The sequence below is a fragment of the Bufo bufo genome, chromosome 6, assembly GCF_905171765.1.
Source record: "Bufo bufo chromosome 6, aBufBuf1.1, whole genome shotgun sequence".
NCBI classification, from domain to species: domain Eukaryota; kingdom Metazoa; phylum Chordata; class Amphibia; order Anura; family Bufonidae; genus Bufo; species Bufo bufo.
In genome coordinates, this window is record NC_053394.1 from 28,692,510 (window position 1) to 28,705,216 (window position 12,707).

General features: G+C 44.0%; 1 long non-coding RNA gene across 1 annotated transcript in view; it reads right to left on the reverse strand.

Moving 5' to 3' along the window:
* Window positions 1–204: 204 nt before the first annotated feature.
* LOC121004404 overlaps window positions 205–12,707 on the reverse strand; it is a 31,752-nt gene continuing 19,249 nt past the window's right edge. The window contains exon 2 of the long non-coding RNA XR_005779710.1: window positions 205–241. This is a non-coding gene — a long non-coding RNA (uncharacterized LOC121004404). The remainder of the gene's footprint in view (window positions 242–12,707) is intronic.

The window sequence follows — 12,707 nt, forward strand, 5'->3', positions numbered from 1 at the left end:
AAATAAACTTCAGTACAGTCCAAACCAGTAAGCGTATACAGGTAACCAACCCAAATAATAACCTGTGCAGGGAAACACCAAGGGGACAGCCAGTGACCAGGCCAAAGTTCTTATGCGCAGTATTAGTCCGTGTAACGTGGTACCTAGGAATGAGACGTCAGGATTTCCAGGGTCTGATCCAAGGTCATACACGAGACAGTTTTGTCTACCATAAATAGCCATTCTATGTAAGGCCATATACCTGTAGATATATAAGAAATACACTGCTATAACCACCCAGTGGACTATCCCTGCCTGTTCAGTCAACTATTAATCATATTACGGATCAACTAACAACCTAACATCCGTATATTCACAGGCTATATTGACTGTTAACCAACCAAGGGGCTTCCTAAGGGCAATTCCACCACTGATGAACTGAGACTTTCATACTTTAAGCCCTAGGAAGGCAGGTGTCGAATATTGTACTACCACAAGTGATTAAAATTTTAAAAAAAATCCTTTGTTCTCTTTTTTCTGTTTATATTTATTTTTTCTGCCACCGTACTGATTTTTATATACTGTATTTTAAAAGGCAATCAATTAATTTATAATATACCCACCCTGTCTGCTCTCTACTTGTCTCCAGATATAGTGTGCCAGTCTATCTACCACACCTTTCGTTACGCAATTTTCCACTGGCTGGGTGAGCCAGTTAGACTTAGAGCACCTTACATGACAATAGACGGGTGAGCATCTGCAAAACCCAGTGTCTTTCCACATACACGAGACAAACTGTTCAGCAAAGATGAGGTATCCAGAGGCAGTTTCTAGAGATAAATCAAGGAAGTCAGAGGTCATGCACAGGTAAGTCTGGGAGAATATGAACCGCAACATACACTTGGGGTGTCAAAACAACAGTGGGCACTGACCAGCCAGGGAGATCACCTTTTAAGTACCTGCTAGCCAATCACAAAGTGCCATGTGTCTATTCCTCATAGGTCATACAGTCCTGATCAAAAGTTTATGACCACTTGAAAAATTGCAAATAATCATATTTAGCATGGCTGGATCTTAACAAAGTTCCAAGTAGAGCTTCAACATGCAACAAGAAGAAATGGGAGTGAGACAAAACATTTTTTGAGCATTCAATTTAATGAAAACAACAAATAAACTGAAACAGGCTGTTTTTCAGCTGATCAAAAGTTTAGGACCACACCTCCAAAAAAAAAAAGAAACCCCCAAGTTTAGAAATCCAACTTCCAAACATGAACTCAGTAATGAGTAGCTCCGCCGTTATTGTTTCGGCATGCTTGATGCAAGCGTTTCCATGAGGTGAGTGGGAACATTTCTCCAAGTGGTGAAGACGGCCGCACGAAGCCCATCTACTGTCTGGAACTGTTGTCCATTTTTGTAAACTTCCCTTGCCATCCATCCCCAAAGGTTCTCAATTGGATTTAGATCAGGGGAACACGCAGGATGGGCCAAAAGAGTGATGTTATTCTCCTGGAAGAAGTCCCTTGTCCTGCGGGCATTGTGTACTGGTGTACTGTAGCGTTGTCCTGTTGAAAAACCCAGTCGTTACCACACAGACGAGGGCCCTCAGTCATGAGGAATGCTCTATGCAACATCTGGTCATAGCCAGCGGCCGTTTGACGCCCCTGCACTTCCTGAAGCTCCATTGTTCCACTGAAGGACAAAGCACCCCAGACCATTATGGCGCCCCCTCCACTGTGGCGCGTAGAAAACATCTCAGGTGGGATCTGCTTGTCATGCCAGTAATGTTGGAAACCATCAGGACCATCAAGGTTACATTTCTTCTCATCAGAGAATCAAACTTTCTTCCACCTTTAAATGTCCCATGTTTGGTGCTCTCTTGCAAAGTCCAAATGAGCAGTTCTGTGGCGTTCAAGGAGACGAGGTCTTTGACGTTTTTTGTTTTTGAATCCCTGCAGTCTCAGATGCCGTCTGATGGATATGGGGCTGCAGTCAGCACCAGTAAGGGCCTTAATTTGGGTCTAGGATCGTCCAGTGTCTTGACGGACAGCCAATTGGATCCTCCGGCTCAGTGCTGATGACATTTTTTTGGGTCTTCCACTTGACTTTTTTGTTCCATAACCCTCAGGATCATTTAAGAAATTCCAAATGACTGTCTTACTGCGTCCCACCTCAGCTGCGATGGCGCGCTGTGAGAGACCCTGCTTATGCAGTTCAACAACCCGACCACGTTCAAAATGGGAGAGTTTTTTTTGCCTTTGCCATCACAATGTGTGACTACCTGACAGAAAATGACAATGAATCCACATCTTTGCACAGATTTGGCCTTTTAAAGGCATGTGGTCCTAAACTTTGGATCAGCTGAAAAACAGCCTGTTTCAGTTTAATCGTTAGTTTAAATTAATTGAATGCTCAAAAAATGTTTTGTCTCACTCTCATTTCTTCTTGTTGCATGTTGAAGCTCTACTTGGAACCTTGTTAAGATCCAACAATGTAAAATATGATTTTTTGCCATTTTTCAAGTGGTCTTAAAATTTTGATCAGGCCTGTATAATGATCCTAATCCCTGACACTTTTGCGGCCTCGGCTTAGTGACTTAACCCATGCCTGCCCTCTAATCTACTAGAATTTACGTACAGGTATTTTCCCCATCAGCCACCAGCGTAGCAAATAAGATGCGCGTACGTACGGCCGTGTATCCTTTTGCTAACATCCTCTCGAGCATGCATGCGGAGCATGAATACACGATTGCGTTGCCACAGACGCCGGAACGGAACCCGTAGGTGATACCGGAGACAGGACCATCCGCTGCGTGCCACCACCAGTCCGGGCAATCTGCCTCCGAGACCCCGGCGGTCTTCCCCTCTGGCGACCATGCGGACCCCTACCGCGTCTGCCCGCAAAGGAGTTGGAATCTAAGACTCCCCAGCCACATGTGTGACCTGTCCCACTACTCCAATGGGGTCACCCTAAGGCCAAGCCCAACGAGGACCCCTGGGGGCCCCAGTGGATCGCGGAACAGGAGAGTGTCTTACATTGGACTTGATTGCCCTTTGACATTTTCAAACTTATGTAACTTTACAATAAAGTCATACCTCATAAAACTTTTAGATCTTTTTACATGAACATCTTCATTCATCAGGAAATTATTTGGTTAAGATAATCTGAATGACTCACAGAGGAACATCATTTAAGGTGAGGAGTTGCTGATAAAATCAGTGTCCTCTCATGACTTTCTGCTTTACTGTACATGCATCTTAAGGGTTCATTACCTAAAAATAGAAATGATAGCTTCAGAACCTATTTAATTATGGTTATTTGGCTTGCTATGTAGTACACATCAAACCCATCACTAATCATGTGAACTTCTTACTAGTAGGCCCTGTCCAAGTCATAGTCAACAACACCAAAGGTAGTGTCAGCCTCAGGTTTCTTAGCATCAGAGGAGACGATTCTGAGGTCCACAGTCCATCTATTCAAACCATGCGCACATCCACTTTTAATTGCCCATCGTAATCTTTGTTTTTATTATTGTACACACAAGACATACCATCAATAAAGTCTATTTGGTTAAATGTTGGTGATCCAAAGTGATGGACTCTAAATGTGGTTATGTTATGCTGGATCTTTGGGGACCATGTTTGCATCTGAGCCTTGAGCTATGCTAGTTCGAGCTTTTTAATTGTTTTCTATGTCCATATGTATATATCCAGAGAGGAGATTTGCATTCTACCTTGTATGCAGTACAGTTGTATATGTCATGCCTGACTGCCACTTTAAAAATGTACATCATATAGGCATTTTTGCTGGTTCCTTTGTATAGTCAACTATGCTTTTCAATACAATTACAAAAAAAGTTATGCTAACACATTCTGTCAGAATATTTGAAAAAAGGACACTAAAAGGTAGGCCCATTAAAGTCTACAGACATGTTCACCTCCCAAAATGGTCCCAATGCAAGAGTGGCTTGACTGGAGCAAAACAAAGACTGGCTCCCACTTGGTTAGACCCATCTCGTCATGTATTACAGGGCAGGCCATACATTTAAATAACTGACATGTACAAACCGGCTTCCAAAAAAGTTGGGACACTAAACAAATTGTGAATAAAAACTGAATGCAATGATGTGGAGATGGCAAATGTCAATATTTTATTTGTAATAGAAAGTAGATGACAGATCAATCGTTTAATCCGAGTAAATGTATCATTTTAAAGGAAAAATACGTTGATTCAAAATTTCACGGTGTCAACAAATCCCCAAAAAGTTGGGTCAAGTAGCAATAAGAGGCTGGAAAAAGTAAATTTGAGCATAACGAAGAGCTGGAAGACCAATTAACACTAATTAGGTCAATTGGCAACATGATTGGGTATAAAAAGAGCTTCTCAGAGTGGCAGTGTCTCTCAGAAGCCAAGATGGGTAGAGGATCACCAATTCCCACAATGTTTCGCAGAAAGATAGTGGAGCAATATCAGAAAGGTGTTACCCAGCGAAAAATTGCAAAGACTTTGCATCTATCATCATCAACTGTGCATAACATCATCCGAAGATTCAGAGAATCTGGAACAATCTCTGTGCGTAAGGGTCAAGGCCGTAAAACCATACTGGATGCCCGTGATCTCCGGGCCCTTAAACGACACTGCACCACAAACAGGAATGCTACTGTAAAGGAAATCACAGAATGGGCTCAGGAATACTTCCAGAAACCATTGTCAGTGAACACAATCCACCATGCCATCCGCCGTTGCCAGCTGAAACTCTACAGTGCAAAGAAGAAGCCATTTCTAAGCAAGATCCACAAGCTCAGGCGTTTTCACTGGGCCAGGGATCATTTAAAATGGAGTGTGGCAAAATGGAAGACTGTTCTGTGGTCAGACGAGTCACGATTCGAAGTTCTTTTTGGAAATCTGGGACGCCATGTCATCCGGACCAAAGAGGACAAGGACAACCCAAGTTGTTATCAACGCTCAGTTCAGAAGCCTGCATCTCTGATGGTATGGGGTTGCATGAGTGCGTGTGGCATGGGCAGCTTGCATGTCTGGAAAGGCACCATCAATGCAGAAAAATATATTCAGGTTCTAGAACAACATATGCTCCCATCCAGACGTCATCTCTTTCAGGGAAGACCCTGCATTTTTCAACAAGATAATGCCAGACCACATTCTGCATCAATCACAACATCATGGCTGCGAAGGAGAAGGATCCGGGTACTGAAATGGCCAGTCTGCAGTCCAGATCTTTCACCTATAGAGAACATTTGGCGCATCATAAAGAGGAAGGTGCAACAAAGAAGGCCCAAGACGATTGAACAGTTAGAGGCCTGTATTAGACAAGAATGGGAGAGCATTCCTATTTCTAAACTTGAGAAACTGGTCTCTTCGGTCCCCAGACGTCTGTTGAGTGTTGTAAGAAGAAGGGGAGATGCCACACAGTGGTGAAAATGGCCTTGTCCCAACTTTTTGGGGATTTGTTGACACCATGAAATTCTGATTCAACATATTTTTCCCTTAAAATGGTACATTTTCTCAGTTTAAACTTTTGTTCCGTGATTTATGTTCTATTCTGAATAAAATATTAGAAGTTGGCACCTCCACATCATTGCATTCAGTTTTTATTCACGATTTGTATAGTGTCCCAACTTTTTTGGAATCCGGTTTGTAATACTTCATCTATCCACCAGTGACCACTGGTCTTTGCTGAGAGTTTCAGAAGACGTAGACCAGAGGCGATTGGCTGATCCTATTGAGAAAACACCTTTAAAGGGATTTTCTGGCTATAATGCTTTTAAAAAAAGGACCTGTCCCCTCTCTATGTTGTGCCATTCCTTAATTATTTCTACTAGAAATTATGAAGGAATTGCTAGCAGTCTGCAGTAAGGGTACAGAGGGGAGGTAACCAGTTGGGGGTGTTACCTGCACAACACTCACTCTATCCAATCAGTGCTGCCATTTTCAGACTGTGCAAGTACACACCCCAACTGGTTACCTCCCCCTCTGTACCCTTACTGCAGACTGCTAGCAATTCCTTCATAACTTCTAGTAGAAATAACAAAGGAATGGCACAACATAGAGCCATAAGAATAGATGTTCCAGAACTGTTACATGGGGAATGCATGAAGCTATTAAAACAGGCGTGTCAGGAGAGGTGACAGGTCCTCTTTAGGTAAGTGCCCACAGCCTGCCTGCTGAAACAAAAGATTAATACTTACCTTGCTCCATGTCACTACGTTCTCCATATTGCCTCCACTGTCTCCATCTTTCAGTCCCTGCACTTTTTATACCCGGTGGTGCATGGGCATGGTCACATATACCACTCCAGCCAATGACTGGCAGGGACCAGAAGATGGAGACAGTGGGGGCAGTGCAGAGGACAGGAGTTGCATGGAGCAGGTAAGTATGAATCTTCTGTTTCAGTAGTCAGGCTGTGGGCACTTGCTTATAAATCTTTATACCCGGGGGAAAAAAACATTTAAGTATTCACAGCTGTTCTCTTTAATTAAAGGAGATTTTCAGGAAGTAAAAAGTGGTCTACTTTTTCCCATCATGTCCATGTGGATTTTTCTCATATTGTGTTTTACCTCCATTCAAATAGATCTGAGCTGCAATACCAGACTTGGCCAATGGGCAGGAGTAACAAATGTTAGTGAAAAAAAGCTGAATGTTTTTTCTTATCTCACACCACCCCGTTAAAGCATCCTAATTATGTTATTACGTGTTGATGAGTAGTAAGCGGATGATATATGTCATCATCAGAATTACAACACAGGATTATTTATTATGTTAAGACAAAGGGGCAATTAATACCCGCCAAGAAAAAGTACACGGGAAGCTGCAGTTTACTACATTGCAACACAGTGATTGAAAATGTCATTGAGATGAACCGTACCTATTTGTAACTGGCATAACTAGGTCAAGCTAAAGCTGGCTGTATATACGGTACATGATACAGCTTTTGTCCAAACTATTGCTCTGCCGAATGCTATCTCTCCCAACTACTGCCTGGTTGGTTATTGGGAGAGGAGTAGAAGCTGTTGCTAAAGGGGACTCCAACATGCTCAATCCTTCTTTCCCTCGACATCTGCTGTTATGCAAGTCTCGAGAATGCAAAGTAAGATCTTGAGGCTCTTGAGTCCGGTTGCACCATTGAGCCCACCACCTACCACATGTTATTTATAATACTGGTACAGTATATATTTACAGTATGTGGTCTATGTGTCCTCCAAGGTGCATCTTCTACCCTACATATAGTTATGTCCCTGCCCATAGATAGTTTATTAGCCACATTAGATAGTTGGGTGATCTTACCAGCAGGTCAACTTCTGGCCAATGAATATGACCATCTTAACTCTTGGTTGAAATTTGTTGTTTGTTTTTTGTTAGTTTTTTTGTCTTGTGACAGTTTTATCTTTTTTCTTCTTGTTGACAGTAAGTGGTGGAAATGTCTGTTTTGAAACTTTCCACTTCATGTCAGGTCTACACCAAATCTCCAGGGGCCCTTGGAGACATTACGATCAATAGTCTTGCCAGTAGTAACTCCCTAGTCTGCAAGACATCACTACATGTATTCTGGATTCAGTTTTAGGTTTTATGTATTGTATAAAATACACAGGTGTTGCACTCACTCCATTCATGGCTCCTACAAGCTCTGAGGTGGATTCCAGAAGTCTGTGGGCCGAAATTGGACCTCCATATGCCTCTGAATTCATACTGATCCAAAGGGAATCCAACACAACAAAAATTCTATATTTCACTGATGTATGGCATAAAAAATACCTCCATGGTATGATGTCATGCAGGCATGGTAGACTACCACATGGAATGCCAACGAGAGGTAGGCAGAGAAGGTGCCTGGTTAGGGTGTCATTAAGTAGGGAGCAACATATAGATTACAAAACTGAATGTTTTGCCTTTAATTCACATAGCACAACCAATCATAGCACAGGGTTGCAGCGAAATTTGGAGTATGTATAATTTATAAAAATGTTTGGAAGGAGTAGACAATGGTGGTGGACGATATAACGTCATGTACTAGAGAAGTGGATTCTCTAAGCTGCAATCTATTTGTCAATAGTAGACTGGGGTGTAGAGTCTAAGGGACCCCCTGATTGTCTTCTTTAACCTCCACAAGGAAGTGTGGACTTTGCTGCAGGAGGATCTCCCTGTCACTATCCCCATAATAGCCTAGGACTGATGGAGGTCATGCTGATGCAGTCTGTATTGGAGCAAAGAGTGGTCACCACAAGAGCAGTCAGGGTGTGATAGTCCAGGGTAGGAGACATGAGCACAGTCAAGAATGGAGCCAAGGGTCAGAACCAGCAGTCGCACAGTAGCTACTAGACAATCCAAAGAACAGAAAGAGAGAAGAGTAGTCAAGGACAAGGCTGAGATCATGTACAGGTAGAAGTCAACAGGGTACCAGACCTGATGGCATCTCCTGGCACCGATTACCCTTGCAACTGGAAGTTATTGTGTAATGCTACCAAACCACAGGGGAAAACACCTGAGGCTCACGGTGGTCCAATGGGTGCAATAGTTCAAGTACTCATGGTTAGCAGATGCCTCCCTGGGCTGGCGTACAGTGGATGGGAAGACAGCACGAAATCTTCCGGGGCACTCTCGGTTACAGGGAACACCAGCCAGATGGAAGTTGAGGTGCCCTTGATGGTAATGGGTGTAAGGTGCTTTTGCGACTGGGCCCCTGGTTCATGACGTCAGCACCGTTAGGTGCAAATGTTGAGAGTAGTAGTAAGAATGAGGAGTCGGTTGTTATAAACCAGTTGAACATTTACTGAAGAATCAATAGTCTCTGGACAGTTGGTACAGTTCATCAATGGAAAGCTTTTTGTATAGCACAGATAATAATACGTTCACTGGTAATCCTATTAGCAGGTAGTGGCAGTTGTCAATGGAGGCATTCTTCTACTGCTGATACTTTACAGGCAGAGATCCTGGTGGTAATCCTAAATTCACCCTTTTCAGCACTCTGGCACTAAAGATGCTATTAACTATTTATTTAGGAGTTATCCTTTAAGGATGTTCCCCTCACGGCAGGCAAACACATCTGCTTCATTATTTGGCAGGAAACTCTTCTAGAAAGGTTTTGGGTTTTCACTACTACGCAGAAGGTTTAGTTAGTGATAAAGACAATTCTGCTCACTAACTGTCCATTTGTGTCCAGGCACTCGGAAAGCTACTCCTGGTCACTTGTGCTGATGAGGTCCATAAGCTATAGTTAGCTGTTACCCTCGCTAGTCTCTCTGCATCTTGGTGTATAGACTTTCTGTCTGGTGCTTGGGTTCTGTAGTTATCTTCTCTAGGCTTGATCAGGGCCCAGAGGAAAGGAACGCAGCTACATGGTGACTTTAGCCTGTCTCTCTCCTCCATGAACTTGCTTCTCCTAACTCTGACTACATTCTAATGCTCTCAGCTAGACAGCCCCCCACTTATATATATATTATGTGGATGTAAATGAACTTGCCAGCCAGATAATAGAGAATACCATAAAATGCAAATAAACACATGTACATACATTAAGATGTTTGAAGTGTCCCATTTACACACATACAGTATGTCGGACGCTGCAATTGTATATAATGATCAGAGAGGCCGAGGCCTAAGCCAGCAGGTCCACAGAGGAAGCTGGGGCAGGAGAAGAAGAAGGATTAAGTTGCCCCGTATTCAGATGCAAACATTAGGGAGAACTGCCGCTTTTGGTGTTGGAACCGTCTGCATGAGCAACATATGGGGTAAGTTGCAAATGCATTGAAAAGTTGCAATTCCAGTGGATTTGCGAATTTTCGATGCCAAAAAGAGGCTTAAAGGGCATGATAAATTCCCCCCTTTATCTTGATCATACACATTAGGCCAGTTGGGTTGACAGCAATATTCCCCGAAACCCCATAAGCATGTGTACTAAGAGCAGTCCACCACCATGTGACCATGTGGTGAACCACATGACCTCTTACGATGAATGGGAACAAAACTGAAGAATATTTTTTTTCCCGTTATTGAGCCCCTATGACGGAACTCAATACCGGAAAACTTTAACGCTAGTGTGAAAGTACCCGTGGAAGCAACAAGGAACAGCAAGGAGCATGTGTGAGAAATATTGTGCACGCGTGATCACCCAATGAAGCCACATCAGAGGGGTGGGCACAACTCAAACATGTCCTAAACATAGGGAGGGGGGGGGGGGGGGCATTTCAGACTTGGAATTGACATATAAGCCCAAGTTCACATCACTGTTTATTTTTCCATTCTTCTGATCCGTCAGAGAAACTGAAAAATAAAGGGGGGAAAAAAACGGATCCTGAGCGCAGTACCTTTTTTTTCTGTCTACAATAATGGATCTCAGATGGTAATGGCTAAAACAGATGCCAAATGTGCATAATGGATGCTTTAAATACAGGATCCGTTTTTTTGTTTGTTTGTTTGTTTTCTGACAGATCAGACGAATAAGCGGTGATATGATGCATTTAATTAGTGTTTCAGTTTCCAATGCTCCATTGGCCTGACAAGATATAAGTGCAGCCTGCCTCATGAACATTTTTCAAAAACATTGTGACTCTGCCCTGCAGAAATGACATGAGCCATTTTGATTCAGTCTCAAAACACACAAGTGACAGCGTTATTTCCCTCCCTGTTTAGTCATTGTACATTCACACACAGCCAGTTTACTTCCTTTTTGAGTTGCAAAATATTATCATTTTTGCTTAAGAAAATGACCTTTGGAACTAAATAAGACTTTTTTTTTATATTAAAGGGGTTGTGGCAAGTATGAAAGGTATCCTCTATCCACAGGTTAATAGCTGACACATAGAGAATGAATGGATCGGCAGGGAGTATGCTCGGCCTGCTGCCCCATCGGGATTGGAACCAAAGATCCCTATTCTTGGGATCAGTGGGGGACCCAGAGGTCAGACTTCCACAGAGACTGTTCCTGGTATAACTGCACCATTGCTAGATGTCTCTGTTCCAGCTGCTCTGTTCCAGGCTGGCTCTGTTATAGGTGCACTGTTGCAGGGGCAGCGAGCCCCTGAGGAGCTGGTGCAAATGGGCGTGGCAGTGGCCCCGATGAGATGTTTTAGCACGGTGTACTCCCTCAGTCCAATGCTCCCTGGGGATCAGTGCTGTGGCATGGCAGTATTTAAAAACAGTTTCAATAGTGCAGTTTCTGGCACCAGATTCAGAGGTATGGTAGCTGGTTGGATGGAGATGTAATGGCTCTTGTAGATATAGGCGTCCACTGTGAGACAGGTGCTAGGTGATGGGTGTCTGAGTTGTAGTCCCTCACCTGTGGCAGTGTCTGCAAAGCTGAATTTTCACTGATGACTCTGCTGTCATGGCACTCTGGTGCTTTCTGGAAGATGTGTTCTTGATTTTGAAGATCTATCTGGAGTAAGTTTCTCCTAGGAGAATTGGATACGGATCCTAGGAGTAGGAGCCCTGGCATGTGCTTCCTCACCCTTTGCTCTCTGAAATGTAACTCCTCCTCCTTGTAGGAAGCAGGACAAGCCCACTCCTACCAAGAGGAGAGGAACAAGGTGGCCAGCGCTGTCCCTGCCAACCACTGCCGACCATACTGTCTCTGCGGGAACATATAGCCCATACATGAAAATACATAAAATGACATAACAATAAACAATAAAACATTGGTAGATACCCCCCAGGTGTGAGGGCTGTTATAGGTGCACTGTTGAAGGCTGGTTCTGGTATAGGTGCACTGTTGCAGGCTGGCTCTGTTGTAGGGGCACTGTCATAGGCTGGCTCTGTTATAGGTGCTGTAGGAAGGCGCAAGGGGCCGTCATTGATGGAAGGTATGTGTCACCGAGATTCCTGGCATCAGTGAGGTAAGAGCCGGTAGTTTTAAGTGTCAGCGGCAGCTAGTGCTGAATGACACTGTTTTGTTGTTAGTATGGCTGTAAAGCCGATCCGGGCCGGCTCTTACTGGGAGTAGCCAAAGTGCAGGGTGGGTGGCTGCTCCCCACGCTCCAGGCCGTTTCTTTTTTGGCCTATATAAAACCCAGCCAGCAGTCTCAGCTGTGTGTGGTTTATCCTCCATCTGACAGAGAAGCTGGGTAGTCTCTGTGTTTTGGGACCTGTGAATTTGTGCCGTGCTAAAGGGCTGAGAGCTGCATGCCAGAAAACAGGCCCCTATAGCCTTCTGTGGACTAAGGGTGGAAAACTGCTAACCAGGTGAAGATTTTGTTATTGCATGGTGTGAACAAACACCAAGACTGTGAACGGTCATTTTGTTTTTCCTTATGTGTGAATAAACACTGAACTGTTCAAGTTAAAGACTTTGTGGTTACCTCTATACTGCATCCGCTAGCCTGTCTACCAGAGCAAAACCCCACAGTCCACTGTCACAGGCTGTCTCTGTTGTAGGTGCACCGTCCTAGGCTGGCTCTATTAGAGGTGCACTGTTGTAAGCTGTCTCTGGTATAGGCGCACTGTTGCAGGCTGGCTCTGGTATAGGTGCACTGTTGTAAGCTGGCTCTGGTATAGGTGCACTGTTGCCGGTTGGTTCTAGTATAGGTGCACTGCTGCAGGCTGGCTCTGGTATAGGTGCACTGTTGTAGGCTGGCTCTGTTATAGGGGCACTGTTGTAGGCTGGCTCTGGTATAGGTGCACTGTTGTAGGCTGGCTCTGGTATAGGTGCACTGTTGCAGGCTGGCTCTGGTATAGGTGCACTGCTGCAGGCTGGCTCTGGTATAGGTGCACTGTTGTAGGCT